Source organism: Pongo abelii, chromosome 7 (genome assembly GCF_028885655.2).
Source record: "Pongo abelii isolate AG06213 chromosome 7, NHGRI_mPonAbe1-v2.0_pri, whole genome shotgun sequence".
In the NCBI taxonomy this organism is placed as follows: Eukaryota; Metazoa; Chordata; class Mammalia; order Primates; family Hominidae; genus Pongo; species Pongo abelii.
The window spans coordinates 142,235,827-142,258,002 of NC_071992.2; the positions used below are offsets into that span (position 1 = coordinate 142,235,827).

At 39.2% G+C, this 22,176-nt stretch overlaps 1 pseudogene; it reads left to right on the forward strand.

Moving 5' to 3' along the window:
• The first annotated feature begins 7,101 nt into the window (after window positions 1–7,101).
• LOC112134761 (U6 spliceosomal RNA) lies at window positions 7,102–7,201 on the forward strand (annotated as a pseudogene).
• Window positions 7,202–22,176: the final 14,975 nt, after the last annotated feature.

Genomic DNA, 22,176 nt, shown 5'->3' on the forward strand with positions numbered 1-22,176 from the left:
CAGTACATACTTAATAAATATTAGTATTCTCTATTCCTTTTTTTTTTTTTTTTTTGAGACTGGATCTCATTCTGCCACCCAGGCTGGAGTATAGTGGCACAATCTCAGCTCACTGCAACCCACATTTCCCGGGTTCAAGTGATTCTCCTGCCTCAGCCTCCTGAGTAGCTGGGACTACAGGCACCCGCCACCATGCAGGGCTAATTTTTGTATTTTTAGTAGAGATGGGGTTTCGCCATGTTGGCCAGGCTGGTCTCGAACTCCTGACCTCAGGAGATCCACCCACCTCAGCCTTCCAAAGTGCTGAGATTACAGGCGTGAGCCACTGCACCCAGCTATTCCTTAATTTTTCTACTTGATTTCAGGATGTCATTGGAATTTCTGAGTTATTCCACTTCTTTGGTGTGTAATATAAAAGCTCTTTTTCGTGTGATGATCTGTAATTTTCATCTGTAATTGTTCTAGATTCTGACTGGCAGAACCTAGAACAAGTGCTTCATCTGTAATTTTCTATATTCTGACTGGCAGATCAGAACACGGAGAATGATACTTTTGAAATTACTACGTGTCCTAATCTTTGCTTTACTATCTTGGAGATAGTACAACTGAAGATGATTAAAAGATTGCTTTTTCTGAGCCTCAACCTTTCCTGCCAGCCTAATACAGAATCACCTCCTTTGAGTTTTCCAGGAATGACACTGTAAACAGATTAAGCCATTAATCAGGTTTATTCAGGAAGGAAATGTCTATTTTGATTGTGCTAATACCTAGTCCAATGATTGCAGATGGGTTGCTTCAGTGTCCAAGGATATGTGGAGTGGTGGTTTTCTAAAATGGAAAGAATTTAGAGTTAGAAGACTTTAGCTTAAGAATCCTTCCTTCCTCCTTCCCTCCTCTCTCCTCTGTTTCCTTCCTTCCTTCCTTCCTTCCTTCCTTCCTTCCCTCCTTCCTTCCTTTTTTCTTCTCTTCCTTTCTCCCTTCCTAGCTCCATATTTCCCTCTCTATCTCCCTTTATTTATATTTTTTTTACTATATGAATTTGGTAATTCAAATTATTGCCCTTAAACTCAGTTCACTTTTCTGTAGAATGAAATGGCAGCTCTTGTCTGGACTGTCTTTCAAGGAATTTTATGAGGATCAAAAGAGATAGATAATGTCTCATTTTATAAATTAAATTCCTATGTAAGTATAAATATAGTGTTTATTTTCCATTTTTATGTCTTAGATGACTTTGGGGTGAGAATGCATAAGAAAAGAAAACAAACATTTATTGGTTTGCCTGTTTATTGACTGCCCATTCATGCAATCATTTATCATTGCAAATATTTATTGAGAAGCCACAAAAGACCAGACTCTATGAAATTCTTGCACTTATATTATTTTATGTAACATTTACATTGGCCCTGAAAGATAGTTATTATTTTCTCTATTTAGAAATTTAAAATTCAGAAAAGATGCATGATTAGACCAAGGTCACATGGCTGGTGGCAAGGTTGAGATGCTACTTTGGGTCAGTCTGACTGTAAATAAGACCAGACAGTACATGAACAGGAAGAGAAGTGACTTTAAAAAAGATGTTAAAACCTTGAGATGTTTTTGATGTCTTACCCAGACCCTTTGCTGAGTAATAAGGATTTTGTGCCTCTTACCACCTCTGCAATTTTCCATCTGATAAAATTAGATATTTCTTAAGCCTTACCCTAAACTGGCAAAGTCATGCAGACTTATTGAAATTTGTGTTTGACAAGATGGCAATTTAAATTCTTCTCTCAGTTACAGATCATCCACCAGTCACCAAGTAGAACAAAATGTGGAGTGACTTGGAGAACAGGGTAACAATGGCACTCAGGGTAACTGAGGCAATCACAAATGATTCAGTGAGTTTCTATCATTTTCGGAAGGGCAGAGGGCAGAAGAAACTAGGCTTTTAAGGCAAAACATACAGGATAATTGTGGCTCCATAAATAATTGTCACTCTATGGTCTTCAAGGTGGTGACAGCACACTGTGATTTCAAAATTGCAACTTAGGTCCCAACCATAACCTGCATAACTGTAGAGTCCTCACCACTTCTCTTATTGTCTTCTTTGTCTGGTCCCCTGGATTTCTCATGGTGGGATGAGGTGGCGGGAGGTTCTCACATAGACTCACCATGTCAGGCTGGGTTTCAACTCACAATGCTTCATGGAATCTGCCTGAATTTCTACTTTCAGTACTCCCCCTGGGTCATCATTCCTATCATTGCTGCTTCTCTTCTCCTAAGCTCTTAACTTCAGCCTCCTCTAGGCTCTGACCATACCACTGTTGTAGCTTCTCTGTGTGTGGGTCACGTGACTCCTGCCACCAAGGTTCTTTCTTTTTTTCATCATCACTGAACAGATTTTTGGATGAATCCTTTCATCCATATCTAGGCCCTCATTGATTTTGGTAGCTAAAGAACCAAGCTGGGGTTCTTGGAATTACTGTGGACTGGAGGAAAAGAAAGTGAAATAATGGATTCTATCACTTAATTCAATCCAATAGATTGCACTTGCTGAGAAGGATTCCATGGCATTGCTGCTTGAGCCCCATTGTTGCCATCCTTTTGTTTATATGCAGCTCTTTTTTACTGGCCACAGAAGCTTGTTCAAAACTGATTTAAGAAACAGTCTCCACATGGCACAGAGGCAGGTGATCTCATGGCCTTGATATCATGAAGACAGCAAAAGATGAGCAGAGCCACCTCCAGCTAAGTGTAGTGGCAGAGCACATAATGGCAGAAGCCCTAGTGTGGTGGAGCCCCAGCTTCTTTTAGGAAAGTCTTTATTTATTATTGCCTTGCTGAGAAATGGTAAGAAGAAATTGGACTGACCTTTTGGAGCAGAATGAAGTTGTGTTATGCTTGCTGCCCATGCCTATCTTAAAGAGATATGGAGATACTTAGAAAGATTCTGAGTACAAGGTGTGGCTGATGCTAGAATCTGTTCTAATCTTGCCAACCTATCTTATTAATGAATCTCACAAAAATCTCCATAAGTGTGTGCTCCTCTGTGTGTAGATGTAGGCCATGAGCACTTGAGCTGTGGCACTGGACTTAAAGACACCCATCTTATGTGACCATAGCAGGTTATATATATATATATTTTTTTTTTTGAAGATATTCAGGGTTTTTATTTTTATTTTTTGAGTCTGGGTCTCGCTCTGTCACCCAGGCTGGAGTACAGTGGTGAGATCATAGCTTACTGTAGCCTCGACCTCCCGGGCTCAAAGATCCTCACACCTCAGCCCTGCAAGTAGTTGAGACTACAGGCACATATCATCATGCCTGGCTAAATTAATTATTTTATTTTATTATTTATTTATTTATTATTAAGTATTTATTGATCATTCTTGGGTGTTTCTCAGAGAGGGGGATATGGCAGGGTCATTGGATAATAGTGGAGAGAAGGTCAGCAGATAAACACATGAACAAAGTTCTCTGGTTTTCCTAGGCAGAGGTCCCTGTGGCCTTCTGCAGTGTTTGTGTCCCTGGGTACTTGAGATTAGGGAGTGGTGATGACTCTTAAAGAGCATGCTGCCTTCAAGCATCTGTTTAACAAAGCACATCTTGCACCGCCCTTAATCCATTTAACCCTGAGTTGACACAGCACATGTTTCAGAGAGCAGGGGGCTGGGGGCAAGGCCATAGATCAACAGCATCCCAAGGCAGAAGAATTTCTCCTAGTACAGAACAAAATGGAGTCTCCTATGCCTACTTCTTTCTACACAGACACAGTAACAATCTGATCTCTCTTTCTTTTCCCCACATTTCCCCCTTTTCTTCTCAACAAAACCGCCATCGTCCTCATGGCCCGTTCTCGATGGTCGCTGTCTCTTCAGAGCTGTTGGGTACACCTCCCAGAGGGGCGGCCGGGCAGAGGCGCTCCTCACTTCCCAGATGGGGAGGCCGGGCAGAGCCGCTCCTCACATCCCAGACAATGGGCGGCCGGGCAGAGGCGCTCCTCACATCCCAGACAATGGGCGGCCGGGCAGAGGCACTCCTCACCTCCCAGACGGGGCGGCCGGGCAGAGGCACTCCTCACCTCCCAGACGGGATGGCAGGGCAGAGGCGCTCCTCACCTCCCAGATAGGGCGGCCGGGCAGAGGTGCTCCTCACTTCCCAGATGGGGCGGCAGGGCAGAGGCACTCCTCACTTCCCAGACGGGGTGGCCGGGCAGAGGCGCTCCTCACCTCCCATAGCAGGTTATATTAAGAGAGAATGGCTTGCTCTTTGAAACAGGACACCTTCCTCTTAAACCAATGTTAATAGTTGTGTCTCAGTCACTACTATAGAAAGGAACTGTTGAACTGCAAGAGATGCTATAGATCAGCAGCAATAACAGTAGCTAAGGAGAAGAGGATGTCCTAGAACACTGGACAGCCCTTATATTCTCTCTCCCCAACATAATTATGGGGTTCTTAGAGTGATCATGGGAGGGAGGAAGAGAAAGTGAAGAAAGGCATTTTTGAAATAGATGCTATAGCGTCTCAGAATCATTCATTGTTAATATTAAAAAGAATTTGCACTCAAGCTGTTGAATCAGGACCTATTGAGTAATCAAGTAATTCTCCCATAGGGTCTTTGAAGTCTCTGGTTGACATCCCTGTAGTTCAACCATCTGCCACTCTATGCCAGAATCCCATTTCTGGACACAGCTTAGATTTTCCTTCTGCCTAGAGACCTCTTAGCACCTATTAAATTAGTGGATACAAACAAAGTTAGGGAGAGGTTGCAGGTAGGGCCTTGAGGCTATAGTTCAGCTAGGGCTTAGCAGGTAGGGCCTTGAGGTTAGCTTCACAGCCAGTATTTTTGGAAACATGCTTGCATACTGTATACATTTACATGCTTCTATCCATGTAATAATTCATTCAGTAAATTATGAAAAAATGGCAGTGCTCTTATTATTATTATTTTTTGTGTGTGGAAGAGACTGAGGCTAAGAAGGCCTGGATGTTTTGCATGAGGTCATGCAAGTAAAGTTTGCTAAGCCAGGGTTTGAGCCCGGGTCTTCTGACTCAAATCTGGTGCTGCTTCCATGACTGTGGGCTGCTTCTCAGGATCAGAACCAGCCCTTATCAAAACCATGAAGTTGATGGAATTGTCTTTGGGCTTTCAATGTTATTCCTTGTACCTTTTACTCTCACCCAAAGCCAGAGATGCAATATGTGCTTTCTGTTAAGTCTATTGGCTCTCACATGTGATGAAATAGAAAAAAGACACAGGCTTTGGAATCAATTTTGATACAAACAGGACTGGCTTTATGGGCTTACAAGCCATGCACTTGCCCAGGATGCTGCCCCAGATAGATCTGTACTTGGTTTAATGCTCTTCTGTCTCTGTCTTGAAATTCTTCGTAATCTGTTGAACACCTGGTCCTGCATTTTTATGTTACACTGGACTCTGTAAATGAATAGCTGGTTCCTCTAATAAATTTAGGACTTTGGTTATGTTTCTTAATTTCTCTGGACCTCAGTTTTCACATCTGTAAATTAGAACCAGTACAGTTATCCATATCTCAAAGTGTTCTTGGGAAGAATAAATCAGATAGAATTGCAAATTGGCTAACAAGCTTTTGTACATGCGTACGAAAGATTTGTCCTCACTAAATCTTAACCTATTTACATCTAATCTAGATGGAAACCTCTTCACTAATGCCTTACTAGGTGAGCACTAAAACATTCGTCATATCCATGCAGAGCTTAGTTTTGTGCAAGGGAAGATGGTTATTTAGATTTTGCTGTCGTGGGAGCAGATTAAATAACAAGGGAATAAAATTCCCTTTTCATGCACTAGTTACTAGTTTGAACAAATGTGTAGACTTGGTAAACAGGGTGATGAGGAAAACAAATGCTGCAGCAGAAATATTGGCTGAGAAATCAGTTTTCATGACTCCCCAGCCAATACCAGGAGCACTCTTACTTCTCAGAGCAGCACTGAGCTTGCTCAGCTACGGTTGGCCCTTGCCCTGGCCCAGTGTAAGGTGAACAATCAAAACAAAACAAAACAAAACAAACAGACAAACTAGAAAACCAAAGTAAAGAAGAGAAGAGAATGCAGAAACTGAGGTCTAAAACTAAGGATGTTTTTAAAACTTTGTGTCTGGGGCTGGTCTAGCTAGTTCAAATATATTATTTCATTTAAACTTCCTAGAAACCCCATGAGGTAGGTAACATTAGTAGCATTTTGTAGATGAGGAAACTAAGCTCACAGAATACTTACAACTTTACAGTATCCCATAGAATTGATAGTGTTTAGAATACAAACTATTTGAAAAGAACAGAGCTAGATGAGATAATCGAGATTGTCTAGACAGTGATGTCAAATGTGTTGCATCTCATGCCTCAACTGTAAGTTTTTTTTGGTAGGGCTGTGCTATGGTTTGCATATTTGTCCCTTCCCAAACTCATGTTAAAATTAAGTCTTCAATGTGGTGGCATCGAGAGATGGGGCCTTTAAGAGGTGATGGAATCATGAGGACTCTGCTCTCACTAATGGATTAATCCATTTATGGATTAATGGAATAATGGGATAATGGATTAATGGGTCATCATGGGAGAGGACCTGGTGGCTTTATTATAAGAGGAAGAGAAACTTGAGTGAGCGCATTAGCATGCTCAGTCCCCTCACTATGTGATACCCTGTGCCACCTCAGGACTCTGCAGACAGTCCCCACCATCAAGAAAGCCCTCACTAGATGTGACTCCTTGGTCTTGGACTTCTCAGCCCCCATAACTTTAAGAAATAAATCCTTTTTCTGTAGCATGCATCAGTATCTCCTGGAAGGTTTTTACAGCATAGGTTGCTGAGCATCACCCACAGAATTTTTGACACAGTCAGTCTGAGATGGGGCCTGAGAATTTGCAGGTTCCTAGCTGAGGTCAATGCTGCTGTCTGGGCCAACTCTGTGAGGACTTCCTATTGGTAACTTTCTTGACCATTGATCTGATTCCTCTTAAAATGAAATGAAATTATTCAAAGATGCATTTAAAAAAATCATACAGACTTGTTTTTTTAATGTCTGTCAACAGCACGGGATTTGTCAATAAGTTCTGAAAATTGCATCCAAAATTGTTTAATTAGTTTTTGTTTTGGCAGCACATGTATGAAAATTGGAATGACACAGAGATTAGCATGGCCCTGGTGCAAGGATGACATGGAAATTCATGAAGCATTCCCTGTTGTTTGGAACCCTTCTGCATTGTTGGTGGGAACATAAAATGATGCAACCACTATGGAAAATAGTATGGAGGTTCCTCAAAAAATTAAAAATAGAATTATCATATAATCCAGCAATCTACTTTTGGAAATATATCCAAAATAAATTAAAGCAGGATCTTGAAGAGGTATTTGCATACCTATATTCATCATAGCATTATCCACAATAATCAAGAAGTAGAAGTAACCTAAATGTTTGATGACAGGTGAATGGATAAAGAAATGTGGTATATACATATGATGAAATATTATTAAACTTAAAAAAGGAAATACTATCCTTTTTTATTGTGTAGCACATGCTACCACATGAATAAACCCTGAGGTCATTATATTAAGTGAAATAAGCCAGTGACAGAAAAGATATATACTGTGTGATTCCATTCATATAAAGTATCAAAAGTAGCCAAACTCATAGAAACACAAAGTAGAATGGTGGCTTCCAGGGTTTGCAGGGAGAGGAAACTAGAGTTAGTGTTCGATGGTTATAGAGTTTCAGTTTTACAAGATGAAAAAGTTCTAGAGATCTGTTGCAAAACAATATGAATATACTTAACACTACAGAACTATATACTTAAAAATGATGAAGAGGGTAAATTTTACACTGTGTGTATTTTATCACAATTTTAAAAATTGTTTATGTAAAGATAACACCTTCCCTGTAGGGCATAGCAATCCTCTGTTTTAAACATGTTTGGAGAGAAGTGGAGAGGGACTCTCCTTGTGGCCACTCTAATGGGAGCCAGCTATTTATTCTAACTCCAGTCTTAGCAAGTCCCATATTCTCTGTGGATCTTGCCTCTCCAAGGTCCTTCTTTAAAGTATGGGTGCTGGGTCCAAGCCAAATATTCTAATCTGGCCTGTGATGTGACCTGGGTAGTAAGGATTTTTGAAAGCTCCTTGGAGCTTGAATTGTAGCCATGGCTATAGGGCATTGGTTGGATCAGTGATTTGTCACTTGTGGAAGGCTAAAAATAATCTTCTTCAGGGTCTTGTCAAACTACATATGCTGAAGTCTTCTCCGTTCTCTTCCTCACTGTCCCAGGTAATTCCAATTACCATCATCTCCTCTCCATCAACTAATATGAGAAATATAACATTAGAAAGCCCTTTTCAGAGAAAATATGTTCATGAATCTCAGTTGCAGGAGCTTGGGTTCATTGTCAGCTGAGTTTGTGCCTCATCCTTATTGAGATTGGTAAGACAGTCATAGTTTGGGCTGCACATGTACACATAGTCCACCTATCCTTTTTAATCCTCAGAGTCGGTCAAAGCTTACAGGTAAAATATAGCACTGGGGCTTAAAACCAAATTGCAGAATGATAACAAAACTTCATTATTTTGTTTAGAAATTAAGTTTGACAGACTATGAATAATTTGGAAGATGATCTGAAGAACAAAGGAATAAAATTTTATTATAAGTTCAACACTTCTGTGGAGGTATTAAGCCCTGCCAAGGGTTATTTTCCTTGACTTCCTAAAAATCAGCGGTGTCAGAGGGAGTTTGAACAATCCTGGGGATTTTAACTGTAGTGTCAGGGTGTGCTTAGTATAGAATAATCCCAAGTGGAAACAATTTTCTACATATTTAGTCATTGTAAGCCAGTTTAGATATCCATGAGATCAGAAATTTGGCAGTACAGGAGAAAGGGAGCTTGCCAACTTAATGCTGTTTAATATTAATTAAATTTGATATAACCCAGTTATATATTTTTCAGATATTCCCAGGCAGAATGCCAGAGAAGAAGAAATAAATCTATATTCATATTATACATAGTTAAATTATATTATCAAAATTTATTCATAATTATACATTCACATTATGTAATATATATTATCATATCTTCTAATTTTCTGAACATTTCTAGAATAACTGAAAAGGAGGAATGGATTACCAAATCAATAATTTTCATGAAATAGAAAAATTTACTTGTGTACTGACACAAGTATTGTTCATACAAATACAAATTCTCTGTATAGTGTGAAGAAGGCTAAAATAATGCTACATGTCCACATGTCCTACGCAATAAACATACAGGAGTGGGAGCAATTACAGTTGCCCAGAATTTTGTGAGAAGATACCATGGAGGAGGTGATTACTTAGCTGTGTTTAAAAGCATTTCTAAGACTATACAATACCACTGGGAAACACTATTACTGAAGTGGTGCTACCTTGGAAAGGTATCCAGTAACACTTAAAGAAGAAAAGGAGGATAGCAATCTTGGTGGATATTCACTGCATCAAAACTTTGATGGCTTTCTCTTTAGGATGATGATCACATCTTACACATGCAATAAAACTGTCATTGTTCCTTTGTCCTCTGGTACAAGTGTGTGCTATTTACAACAGGGCAAGAAGTATTCAATTTCTACTGAGTATCCCAATTTCTGTTATAGTCTTTCTAATATTTAGATGATTAATAATTAATGAAATGTATAGAAAATTAAATTAGGCTTCTCAGCATTGGCTTTAATATAGCAGACACACTGGTGTACACATGGGAGAGAGTGGAAAAAGTTGTGGCTACAGGGTCATAGAACCTGCGTCCATGATCCTTGTCATGTTCTAAAACTTACCCCACAGACCTCAGATTTGGTTAGATATAAGAGAGTGGATAAATCTATACTTCACAAGCCAGAATTATTAATAAACTCAGTGGGGAGTTTTGAAAATATGCAGATTCTCAAGAATGGTTAGCCCACAATTTATGTATGAAGTAAGCCCTAGGAATGTGCATGTATAAAAATCGTCCAGAAGAGATTGCGGCTTCCAACCAAGATGGGATAACAGAAACTTTCTTAACTCTTCTGCAGAAACTAAAAAACTAGACAAAACATATGACACAATGATTTTTAAAACATTAGATACCAGACAACAGAAGGCAATAACTCCTGAGAGATAGAAAACAAATGAGGTGATCCTTGAAGTTATCTCAGCTAACTGCTTTGAGAGAATTTCCAGGTTGTGTTGTTAGTGGGAGGGATCCAGATTGAGCCTGGTGGTCTCTGTGCATTGGGAAAATTGACTTGGGAATCTAAGGAAGCCGAAGTTTCCAGAGTTTACAGGGTAAAGTACCAGAGAAGAGAGAGTAGTACATAGAGAGGACTCTGCAAAATTGCAGAGTTGTCCCTCTAGTCTTCATCTGAGTACTAATCAGTTGCACACATGTAGAAAACCACACAAGGACAAGGAAAAAGGCAACATCAACTCTTGATAAAAACTCTGAGCAAACCAGAATAAAAAAGAAAACACACTCAAGTGATTAAAGGGCATTTGTGAAACCTATAGGTAACATTATACTTAAAAATGGAAAAATTATTTTTCTTTAAAATCAGGACCAAGAAAGGATTATCTGCTCTCATCACTTCTATTCAATGCTGCACTGGACATTCTAACCAGTGCAATTAGGCAAGAAAAAGAAAAAAATGCATCCAGATGGAAAATGGTGAAGTAAACTTGTCTTTACTTGTAGGTGGCCTCATTTTTTAAGTAGATAATCTCATGGAGTTTATGTAACAGTTATTTGAACTAATAATTAAGTTTAGCAAAGTTGCAAGATAGAAGATTAACATACAAAATTCAATTGTATTTAAATATGTTAGCAATAAATACTTGGAAATTGAATAAATATGATTATTAATAGCATATAAACATGAAATACTTAGGAGCAGCAAGTGGGAAAGAAGAATGTGTAATCCAAGTATATAATAATTAATATTCTTAAAACTTGTACAGCATTTTCTACTAGCTTTGAAGATATTGGATGTTAGTAGTGAGTGGTGATTATTAAATGAGATAAATGCCTGCGCAGAAAATGAGGAACAAAGTATGGCACTTATATTGGGAATTTTGTAATGCTAGTAAAAAATATACATGGTTTTCAAGCACCGCCCTTCCTCCAAGTCATGGTTTCTTTTAGAATTTGGGATTGTAGAAACATTCCTTTCTGTGGAGAACAATGCAAGCTACGCGATTTTTTCTATTTCCATTGCTGCTGTGGTTAGCTGAAAGCTCAGAACCAATGATGAATTATAGTCTTTATAATTATAAAATACCTATCAATTTTATATCTGACTATATTAGTTCTGCTGCAGAAACTAAAAAACTAGACAAAACATATGACACAATAATTTGTAAAACAGTAGATATCAGACAACAGAAGGCAATAACTCCTGAGAGATAGAAAACAAATGAAGTAAGCCCTGCAATTATTTCAGCTAACTGCTTTGAGAGAATTTCCAGGTTGTGTTGTTGGTGGGAGGGATCCAGATTAAACCTGGTGGTCTGGATGTATATCTGATGTATATATATCTGATGTATCTTTCCTTTGGTGCTAGTTTTTTGTTTCAATTAACTTTCTTATAAACTGCCTATTTCTTATTGAGAAGAGAGGAAAAAATAAGTATGTATGCACATTATAAAGATATGTGTAATTGTATGTAATATATATATATGTACATGGAAAACCCTAGCTACATATTTATCCACATTCACTCAATAAACATGTAGGAACTACTGAGGCAGATTTTAGAAAAATCCTACCTGGAAACTAGCCTCATTATTTTACACTCACCCAGCATTTGTGAGTGAGTGTGTGTGTATGTGAGTCTATCTTGTGTGTTTGTGTCTACCTTGATTCCATTGAATCTCATTCTTTAGGGATGTTGGGTTGAAAGAAAATCCATCCTTTTTTGGCCAAGGAGGATGAGGCGTTAGTTGATTAAATTCCTCGTAGGCGTTTTTCCTGATGCAATAATACTAAATCCAGGGATAAGTTGTCTTGGCAACTGCTTTGGCAACTGTTACTAACGTGCTTTTTAGGCTTGTGAATAAACATGTTTGAGAATGTAAATCACAAGCTGAGGTTCAACAGACTTTTTTTCTTGTTCTTCCAAAGAAACTGGACACTAATTGATAATACAGTGTACTTCCATTTATGTTTGAATAATGCAGCAAAATTTAGAGCTCAGTCTTTGGACAATTACATATATTATTCATGCTTTCAAAATGTAATGGAGATACATACTTAATATAAGTTTTGCAATTGAACTTTATAACCAAGCTCAGAGATGGTTATAGTTTTTGGCAGAGATTTTTAATTTTCTTCAAATGCTTTCTTGGGATTCACAAAACAGCTTCAAGCATAAACATGTTTAGCTTGGGGGAAAGGGAGGGGCAAAGACAATGCAAATGTGATGACATACATATGCAAAAATTATTCTGGTGGTGAATCTGGCAAAAATTTGACTATAGTCCTTTTCTCTAGTAATTTCTTTTTAATTAAAAAAAATACCTTTTAGCATTCAACGCACTGAAAAAATTGGCTAGACAGTCGATTTGTTAACTATCAATTTTGTGGCCAGCTAATGTACACTGATGTCCTTTCTTAACACTAAAATAATATGTACCAATAGAACTATTTTTACTAGATAATAAAGTAATCTTCACTTACAGAGGCTTCATATTGAGTTCTTTACAGAATCCTAGGGAATTAAACAATTATGCAACAGTAAAAAGGGCCCAAGATAATTTTGTCTGAATACTTCACCTTATAGAAATGGGTATTGAGATTCAGATAAGCCATAAATATCCTAAGCCTATGATTAACTATGATCAGGCCATGTGTTCCCCAATGTAACATCATAGCAGCCTTCTCTGAACATAGTTCTGGCTAAAACAACCCCTTCATAATATTTTTTCTTCCTTATAGAGATGACATGGTATGGTTTAAAAATATGGGCTTCTGGGTTATATAGATGTTGGTTTAAATTTGGGTTACTTACATTGAAAACAACAACAACTAACTTCCATAATCTTGATGCTCATCTAATTCTTATGATCAGGTAGTGACTTCCCTGTCTATAAAATACATGGAGGGTTTCTACCAGCTGGAGCTTATAAAGATGACAAAGGGCTAAAAATTCCGTAGAGAGCTTCAATAGTAGACTCAATCAAGCCGAAGAAAGAATCAATGAGCTCAAAGACAGGTCATTTGAAATTACCCAGTCAGAGGAACAAAAAGGAAAAAAAAAAAAGAGTAATGAAAGCCTGTGGGAATTATAGGACACCATCAAGCGAAACACTAAAGATGACAAAGGAAATTTGTGAGATGCTGATCCCACTCTGCCATGAGAACTTTATAAAGTGTACAACACATGGTTATAGTCAATAGCTCTACAGAACAAAATGTGTTTTACAATTGGTTTTCATTTAGTGCCCACTGGTGAACTGTTTCATCTTGGGTTGCTAAGGAAGAGGCTGCTGGCTTGTTCTGTCGGAATCTTTTTCTCTGTGACCCATTTTGCTCTTTTTCCATATAGCTTATTGGGCAACAAAAACCTTGCTTCTTAGTTCTTTGTATGTCACAGTTTTAAAAGCCTGCAAGATACTACAGCTCTCTCTCTCTAGCACAATGTGCTTAGCTCTTTTTTAAGCCCAGCACTTCTGAAGTATATGATATGTTCCTTCAAAGAGAGTCACTTACGAGGGCAATACTGTTCAATAGAACTTTGATGGAAATGTTCTGTGTCTGCACCGACCACTATGTTAGCTACTAGCCCCATGTGACTTTTGAGCATTTGACATATACCTACAGTGATGGAGGAGCTGAATGTTTAATTTTATTTAATTTACATTTAAGTTTAAATAGCCATATGTGAATAGAGGCTACTATATTGTACAGTGCTGATCTACAAGTTGAGTGGAAATATATGGGGAGCCTGGTTCTCTATCTCCCTTTCTTCCCACTTTCCTCAACTCTTTCTACTTCAAGTTTTTTTGTCTACATGCTAAAGTAATCTAGGCCAAGTAGCAATCCTAGTGTTATTATTCCAAGGAAACATATGTGCCTTTTAATGGAATCCTTTTGGGGGCAGTCTAAACTGGAAAAAAAAAATTTCAAGCTCTATAGAATCCTGGTAGGGAAAATCCTTTGAGGTTAAAGTGGTTATCTTGTGTCCCTGAAACCACACCTGTGGATAATCACTCACTGCCAGTTTAGAACACAGGTCTAGTTGAGCATCACCATTATTATTGGTGCTGATATTTCTTGATCTGCTATAGTAATATTTTACCCTCTTTAAATAATCTGATATATGTTTTAAGACAAATAGCTTTTACATTTTATTTTCTTCTGGAGAAAGGGTCTCACTCTGTTGCCCAGGCTGGAGTGCAATGCTATGATGTCACAGCTTACTGCAGCCTTGAACTCCTGGCCTCAAGTGATCCTTCTGCCTTGTCCTCTCAAAGTGCTAGAATTACAGGCATAAGCCACCGCACTTGGATGGGACTCTGACGTAGTTTGGATGTTGTCCCCCTCCAATCTCGTGTCAAAATGTAAGCCCCAATGTTGGAGGTGGGGCCTGGTGGGAGGCGATTGGATCATGAGTGCGGATTTCCCTCTTGGTACTGTCATCATAATGGTGATTTCTCGTGAGATCTGGTTGTTTAAAAGAGTGTAGCACCTCCAGTCCCTCTCTCTCTTGCTCCTATTCCAGCCATGTGATGTGGCTACTTCCACTTTGCCTTCTGCCATGATTGTAAGGTTCCCGAGGCTCCCTGGAAGCCAAGCAGATGCCAGCATCATCCTTCCTGTATAGCCTTCAGAACGATGAGCCAATTAAACCTCTTTTCTTTATAAATTACCCAGTCTCAGGTATTTCATTACAGTAATGCAAGAACACACTAATACAGACTGTATTCTAAAAACAGGTAACAATTTCATTTTTCAAGCTCTGCTCATCTATTTCTAGTCTGCCATTCCCATGAGTTATGTAAATACAGATAGCACCTGCACCACAATAGTTTCTTTAAATCTTGTGCTCATTCATTGCAGGAACACCACACTTCCTTCTAGTAGTACTGTAGGGAAACAAAAAGAAACAAGATGAACACAGGCATTCGTTGTCTGGGGTGTAGCCCTTAGAAAGGTTTCCTAGTTTCAGTACAAATTTCTCTCTTTCATATTTGGTGTCTGGCTTGGAGATTTTTTTGGGGGGAGAAATTTTTGTATCTCAGCTTCTGAAGTCACATCCTTTAGCAGTATTTGTGTGAGTGTGTGTGTGTGTGTGTGTGTGTGTGTAGATAAAGTCTCACTATACTGCTCAGGCTAGTCTTGACTCCTGGCCTCAAGTGATCCTTTCACCCTGGCCTTCTCTTGAACATTGATATTTGAGTACATGACCTGTCATCACTGAAGCCAAGCTCTGTTCCATCAAGATTTGGTTTTCTAGACCCCAGCTGGCTCATCGCCCAGTCAAGTAAGAATCAAAGGTCAGTGCCTTCTCAGGAGCTGAGTACAGGGCTGTTGTCTAAAGCTGTAGTCCAATCAGTTACACCCTAAAATGGTGCCCAAATGTACCATTTAACTCGCCATGATGACTGCACTGGTCCATTCCGCAATGTTCCCAACTCCTCTTAGCTGCCAAAAGATCCTTTTTATACTTTTTTTCTGATGGTCTGAACAGTCTGATTTTTTGCACCTTCATAAAAACCTTCACATCTAGAGTAGTGTGGTACCAAAATAATTTGTGCCCCACTGATCACTCACTGATGAGCAATTTGATCAATTAGCTGAAAATTTAAAGAAAACTGTAGTGTTGGCGGGGTGCGGTGGCTCACGCCTGTAATCCCGGCACTTTGGGAGACTGAGGCAGGTGGATCACGAGGTCAGGAGATCGAGACCATCCCGGCTAACATGGTGAAACCCCGTCTCTACTAAAAATACAACAAATTAGCTGGGCGTGGTGGCGGGCGCCTGTAGTCCCAGCGACTCGGGAGGCTGAGACAGGAGAATGGTGTGAACCTGGGAGGCGGAGCTTGCAGTGAGCCGAGATCGTGCCACTGCACTCCAGCCTGGGCAACAGAGCGAGACTCTATCTCAAAAAAAAAAAAAAAAAAAAAGAAAAAGAGAATTGTAGTGTTGATAAAGAAAACGAATCTCCACTCATTAAATTAATATTTTGGTGCTGTTTTAGAACCTCTGTCTGGGTACATTTTTTCATTTGACAGCAATAAAAATTATTAGTGAGTTTTCATTATTAGCCTTCCTTGTAGATAAGGAAATTGAAGCATAGGGTGTTTAAGTAAATTCTGCTAGACCTCACAGCATGTAGTGGTAGAGTTGGCACACAAAACCAGGTCTATCTGGCCCCAGTTACAAGTATTTCGACTTATCACCCATTTAATCCAGTTGAAAAAGCAGACGTATGTGAAGAATGTAATTCATACATGATATTTAGATTCCAGGTGCCTTTACCAGTGAGTCTAATCTATTCACTATAGCCAACCTGACAAGACTTGGAAATTAAGATATTTGTCTGAATTAGTTTGTGTCTTTGAAGAAAATATATTTCTTTAACAGTATCACAAAGTCCAATTTTTCATGAAGTAAAAATTTCTATCAGCCAATTCATCCTCATTATGAAGTTAATAAAATGTATATGCAGCTGGGTGCGGTGGCTTACACCTGTAATCCCAGCACTTTGGGAGGCCGAGGCGGGCAGATCACCTGAGGTCGGGAGTTTGAGACCAGCCTGACCAACATGGAGAAACCCCATCTCTACTAAAAATACAAAATTAGCCGGCGTTGGTGGCGCATGCCTGTAATCCCAGCTACTCGAGAGGCTGAGGCAGGAGAATAGCTTGAACTCGGGAGGCGGAGGTTGTGGTGAGCTGAGATTGTGCCATCACACTCCAGCTAGGCAACAAGAGTGAAACTCCGTCTCAAAAAAAAATAATAAATAAAATAAAATAAATAAAAAGTATATGCTTGTATAATATATGTACGTGGGTATTTTGTTTCCCATATACACACATATAAGTCCAGTCTTGAACTTTGATGTTTGTTCCTGAATTTTTTCTTTTAGGACGGAAAGGAATTTCATTTTCTGAAGATACTGATTTAAAACGTTTGTTTTCAATTTGAGTTTATCTAGCAGCTTGCCATGTGGCTTTGACTAAGACAATTAATTCCTAGGCCCTCCGGTTGTCTACCTAAAAAATGGGAAGGAGAGCTGTATTACTGTTTACATATATATTTTTTTCTCACGGAAGTAAAGACTTATAAGTGTATTTTTAAAAAATATGTTTTATTTTAAGTTCTGGGGTACATGTGCAGAACGTGCAGGTTTGCTGCAAAGGTAAACCTGTGCCATGGTGGTTTGTTGCACCTAGCAACCCATCACCTAGGTAGTAATCCCTGCACGCATTAGCTATTCTTGATGCTCTCCCTCCCCCAATCTCCCTGGGAGGCCCTGGTGTGTTTTGTTCCCCTCCCTGTGTCCATGTGTTCTCAATGTTCAGCTCCCACTTATGAGTGAGAACGTGTGCTGTTTGGTTGTCTGTTCCTGTGTTAGTCTGCTAAGGATGATGGCTTCCATTATAAGTGGATTTGACATAACCAATTCTTTGTCCTTATGTACCTTGTCCTCTCACGGCCTCTGTCGCTTGCTATTCAACAGGGATAAATCAATCGTGCTCATGTAAACGCCACACCATACCTACTGTCCATGTCTGCATCTGTAGTATTCTCTTCATGGAGCATCCAGAACTCTCTTTTCCTTATAAATATTTATTTTCCAGAAATATCAGAATATACATAACAAGGAAAACCTAAGGCCATCTGAGATATACCTGTTTTAAGGAAGCTGCTGTTAAGTGTCGCTCCAGAGTGCCCACAAGGTGGCAGCATCTCAGAACATTAGGCCAGCAGAAGTCCTGAGTCCTGGCCTTGGCGGTTGAACGGGGCTTCATAGCTCAGTTATACTGAGATAATAGGGTCAAGTGCCTGCCAAGTGATAGCTACGGGGAGGTCCACCAGCCAACAGTCTATAAAACCACTTTTTGACAATATTTTCTAAAAAGCAGTAGCAACATCACTCTTCCATTTTAGAGTGCTTTATTCAGAAAAAAAAAGAGCTTTCGGAATGCTTTATTTCACTTAAGAATGTAAAACCTACACTGGTGAGAAAAAAAAAAAAGGAGGGAGCAGACTCTTCCTTACATTTTCCTGTCATTCAAAGTCATTGATTCTCAACCTTGACTTTACATTAGAATATCTTGGGGAACTTTTAATTCACTCTCTGGGACAGAGGCCCAGAGATTAATTTTTGAAAGCACTGTAAGTGATTCTAAAGAGCTTTTGGGGTTGAGAATCATCTTTTCAGTTCCTCTCCATCCATTCATTCATTCACTCACCATTTATTGCATACTTCCTCATGTCAGCTTTGAGCAAGGAAATGACGATGATGTAAAATGAGATTCTACAATTGCCCCCAAAGACCTTGCAAGTTAGTAATTCAATTTAATGGAGGTCAATTCAGCAAACATTTATCAAGCTCCTAGAACATGACAGGTACTATGCTAGACACTGAAACGGCAGAGATGAGAGCAATTCCAGCTGCCTAGCATTTATATTCTAGTGGGCAGTGTATACAACTGAGTATCAGATGAGGCAGAATGTGGCATTATTCATATTTTACCTTTCTATAACATTTCACAGTAACACAAAACATTTCAACCAACTTGCATAACTTAAGCTATATAACTCAATAATTCTTGAGATTTGCAAGCAGCTAGCTATCATTATCTGAAGTTCAGAGAGGAGACTAACATGCTTTGCCAATATGAAGCAGAATAAGTCATCATATCCAAGTCTAGGGACTCTATGGTCAGTGCTTACTGCCTCATTTGTGGTAGGTGTGAGGCTCAGAAAAGAGTGGTTGATTTTGAACGCATAAGTGAAGATATTGTTTCAGGGTACATTTTTGCATTTGTGTTGGAGATTTTATTTCTGAGAGAGTGAGTAGAAGATCATTTCTGTCTACGTATTTCCTGAGACTTTTCCTCCATCTAATCAAAGGCCTTTTCTGCTCCAGTCTTAATATATATATTCTTTCTATATGCTCTCCTTCTAACTTTCACCAAAATGGTGATCTCTAAAATTGCTCTGGATGTCTATTTCCGTGAAGAGAAAACTGAAAATATTTAGTACTATCAGCAGATCTGGTTGTCATCAGCTTCCGTCAATCACAGAGAGCTTTAATGAGGGGAATGAAAATTAGTCTAAATGTATGTAAAGGAGGCATACAAGTCTCATTTTTCAGAGATCTGCATTCTTTCAGCTAATAGAGTGTTAAGCCAAATGCCATCTGGATTAGGACTGGCACATGAGATAGTTGATCATGAACATGTTTTAAGAATTAACCTTACAGCAGATGTGGAGAGTTGACTTGTGAGGGAGTCAAGTGTGGGTGAATATCTTCCTTGTGTGGAGAACCAAAATGACATGGGCATCCTTTAGGGTCAATAAGCATAGGAAGATATTCCCGGGTAGCTTGTAGGTTTTATGTTCCCATAATAGCAGAGAATCCACTCAGTGGCTGACTTCCAGATGATTCATGGTCTCTCTATTATACAGAAGACTCTTACCAAATATCCCACCATGGCACTGTGGAATTGTCTATCCTTTCCCTAAATGCTCAGCTTTATTAGGACTGCCAGATTTAGGTGCCACAGCCTAAGAGAAGCACGAATCAATTGGAATATATCCAGCAGAAAACATTCATGACGAATGTGAACATCATTTTAAAGAACAATTGAGAAGCTGTGAAGTTTTAAGCTAAAGTAGCAGTGACCCAGAAATGCAAATGCAAGCACAATAAATCAAATATGCAAACATCTATTTCTGCAAAAGGGGGTTATACTTGTTCTGTCCAGCTCCAGAGAGAAGGAAAATGACCAGAGGTGGAAGTGACAAGGGGGAAAATTGCAGCTTATCTTGATATGGAAGAACATTAGAATTGAGCAGTAGAAGCAGTTGCTTCACAAACCCCCTGTTTTCAGAAGTGTTCAAGAACACTATGTTAAGAATGTGAAAGTCCAGCAGAAAAGCCCCATCAGTAGCAGGAGTCAGCAGACCCGGGAATTTGGGAGTGAACTGAGTAATTTTTCTTTGAAAGAGGACCCATGAGTTAGAAGAGAATGGCCTTGGCCTTATGCCAACAGGGAATACTTTGAGGACTCCCACTCTCCCTGTTTTGGGCCCTGAAATCCTTGCATTAGTCATTTTTCTAGTTAGCAAGTCTTTGAAGGCCTCAAAGACAGATGTGATAGCAGGCCTTTATCCAGGGGCTGAGACCGATCCCTGCTTAGTCCAACAGTTAGGACTTAGGAGAGGGGACTCTGGTAGATTTGGCCCAAATTAACAAGCATGGCCAGGGCTGATATGAAGCCTGGGGAGGAGGAGATTCTGAAACTAAGAGCTGTGGGTGCCAAGTACCCACAGCTTGGACCTAGTTGTCACTCCTGCCATCTGGAAGCTCACCTATAAGAAGAGATGCTTATGTCTATTAGACTTTCATCACGGTACATCTGGAAGTTTAGCTTAAAGAAATGATGACTCAGATGTGGGAATGGACATATAAGAAAGGCCCATTGGGTAGAAGAAGGGTTAGACTCTCTCCACCCAGCACTAGAGGAAGGAAAATCACCAAGGGTGGATATGTTGAGGGGATGAGGTTTCAGTATAATCAATACCTGGAGGGACTTTAGAACTACTGAACAGTGGAAACAGCTGCTTTACAATAAGTCCTGTCTGTAGCGATGTTTAGGGACACATTGTCACGTCAGGGAGGAGGAGCCATCATTCATTCATCATTTGTCCTTATTGAAGTAAGAATTGAGATTAAATAAACTCTAATGATGTGTAGGAATTTGGATAAAATGTATTTTCCTGAAATTTTGTGAAACTACTAAACACTTTATTTATTCAACATTCCTGGATGCACTAAAAAGAATAATTCTCCTCCACATGTATCTAACAATTCTGATTGAATTGTCTGTGCCAGAAGACACTATTATCTCAGCTGAGGGCAGAGACTGTGTATTTATTTTTCTCTGAATCCCTAGCCCATAGGACACTGCCTACTATAGAGTAGGTATACAACAAACATTTGTTGAGCGAATGTCAAATTAATTTTGTTAATTCTATTGCTCAAACATGGACCAAGTCCCCTCTGTGTGTAAGGTATGCCTACTCAAAATATATTGATAGCTAACATTTATCAAATTCTTGTTATTGGCTAGGTGCCAGGATTTCATACACTGTCTCATTCAATCCCTGCAACCAACTCTCTTAAAAAGATCAAGTAGATGCTCTCACTACACCCTTTTTACTAATAAGGAAACGGAGGCATGCAGAGGCCAAGTAGCTCCCCCATGGTTACACAGAGACTAACTAGATGATACAAGATTTAAATTTACTTTGTGTGACTACAAAACCAACACAGTTCATTATTACAGTATAATCTCAGTAAGGAGTGATCATTAATAGTGTAAAATATTTTTAAAATATAGCTAATAATTATTGCATGTGTTCTATATGCCAGGTCCTAAGCATTTGTCCATTTATTCCTCACATTAGCCTCACAAGGTAGGTACTATTATTGTGCCCATTTTACAGATAACAAATACAGTTTAGGATTTTTGGATCTGGGCTTATCAGATTGTCAAACTTATCCTCTGAATGTTATGTGGTCTTCTTCCATTTTTAGGGGTACTGAAGGAACAAATATCCCCCAAAATGGAAGAAGAAGAACATTTTGGGGGATACTGAAGGAACAAGTCATGACTCTTCTTCTGTGAAGTGTGTGTGTTACTTTAAGAAAATTATATTTGGATTTGACCTGGCACTGGATCTCGGCTCATCCAACACTCTATTAGGATAGTACCATTCCAAATGTTCTTTATGCATGCCTTCTGGATATCAATTAGCTGTGAGTTCAGAGGCAGGTTAGAGGTGACAAGGAAACTCACAAAGAACTAAAACATTAGGATCAAATGGAGATGGGTTCTGGGTGAGGCTCACTATTGTATTAGCTATGGGAATACTAATAAAGTCCCATATTTGGAGGCCACTTAACCTCTGCATAGCCTAATTTCACCAT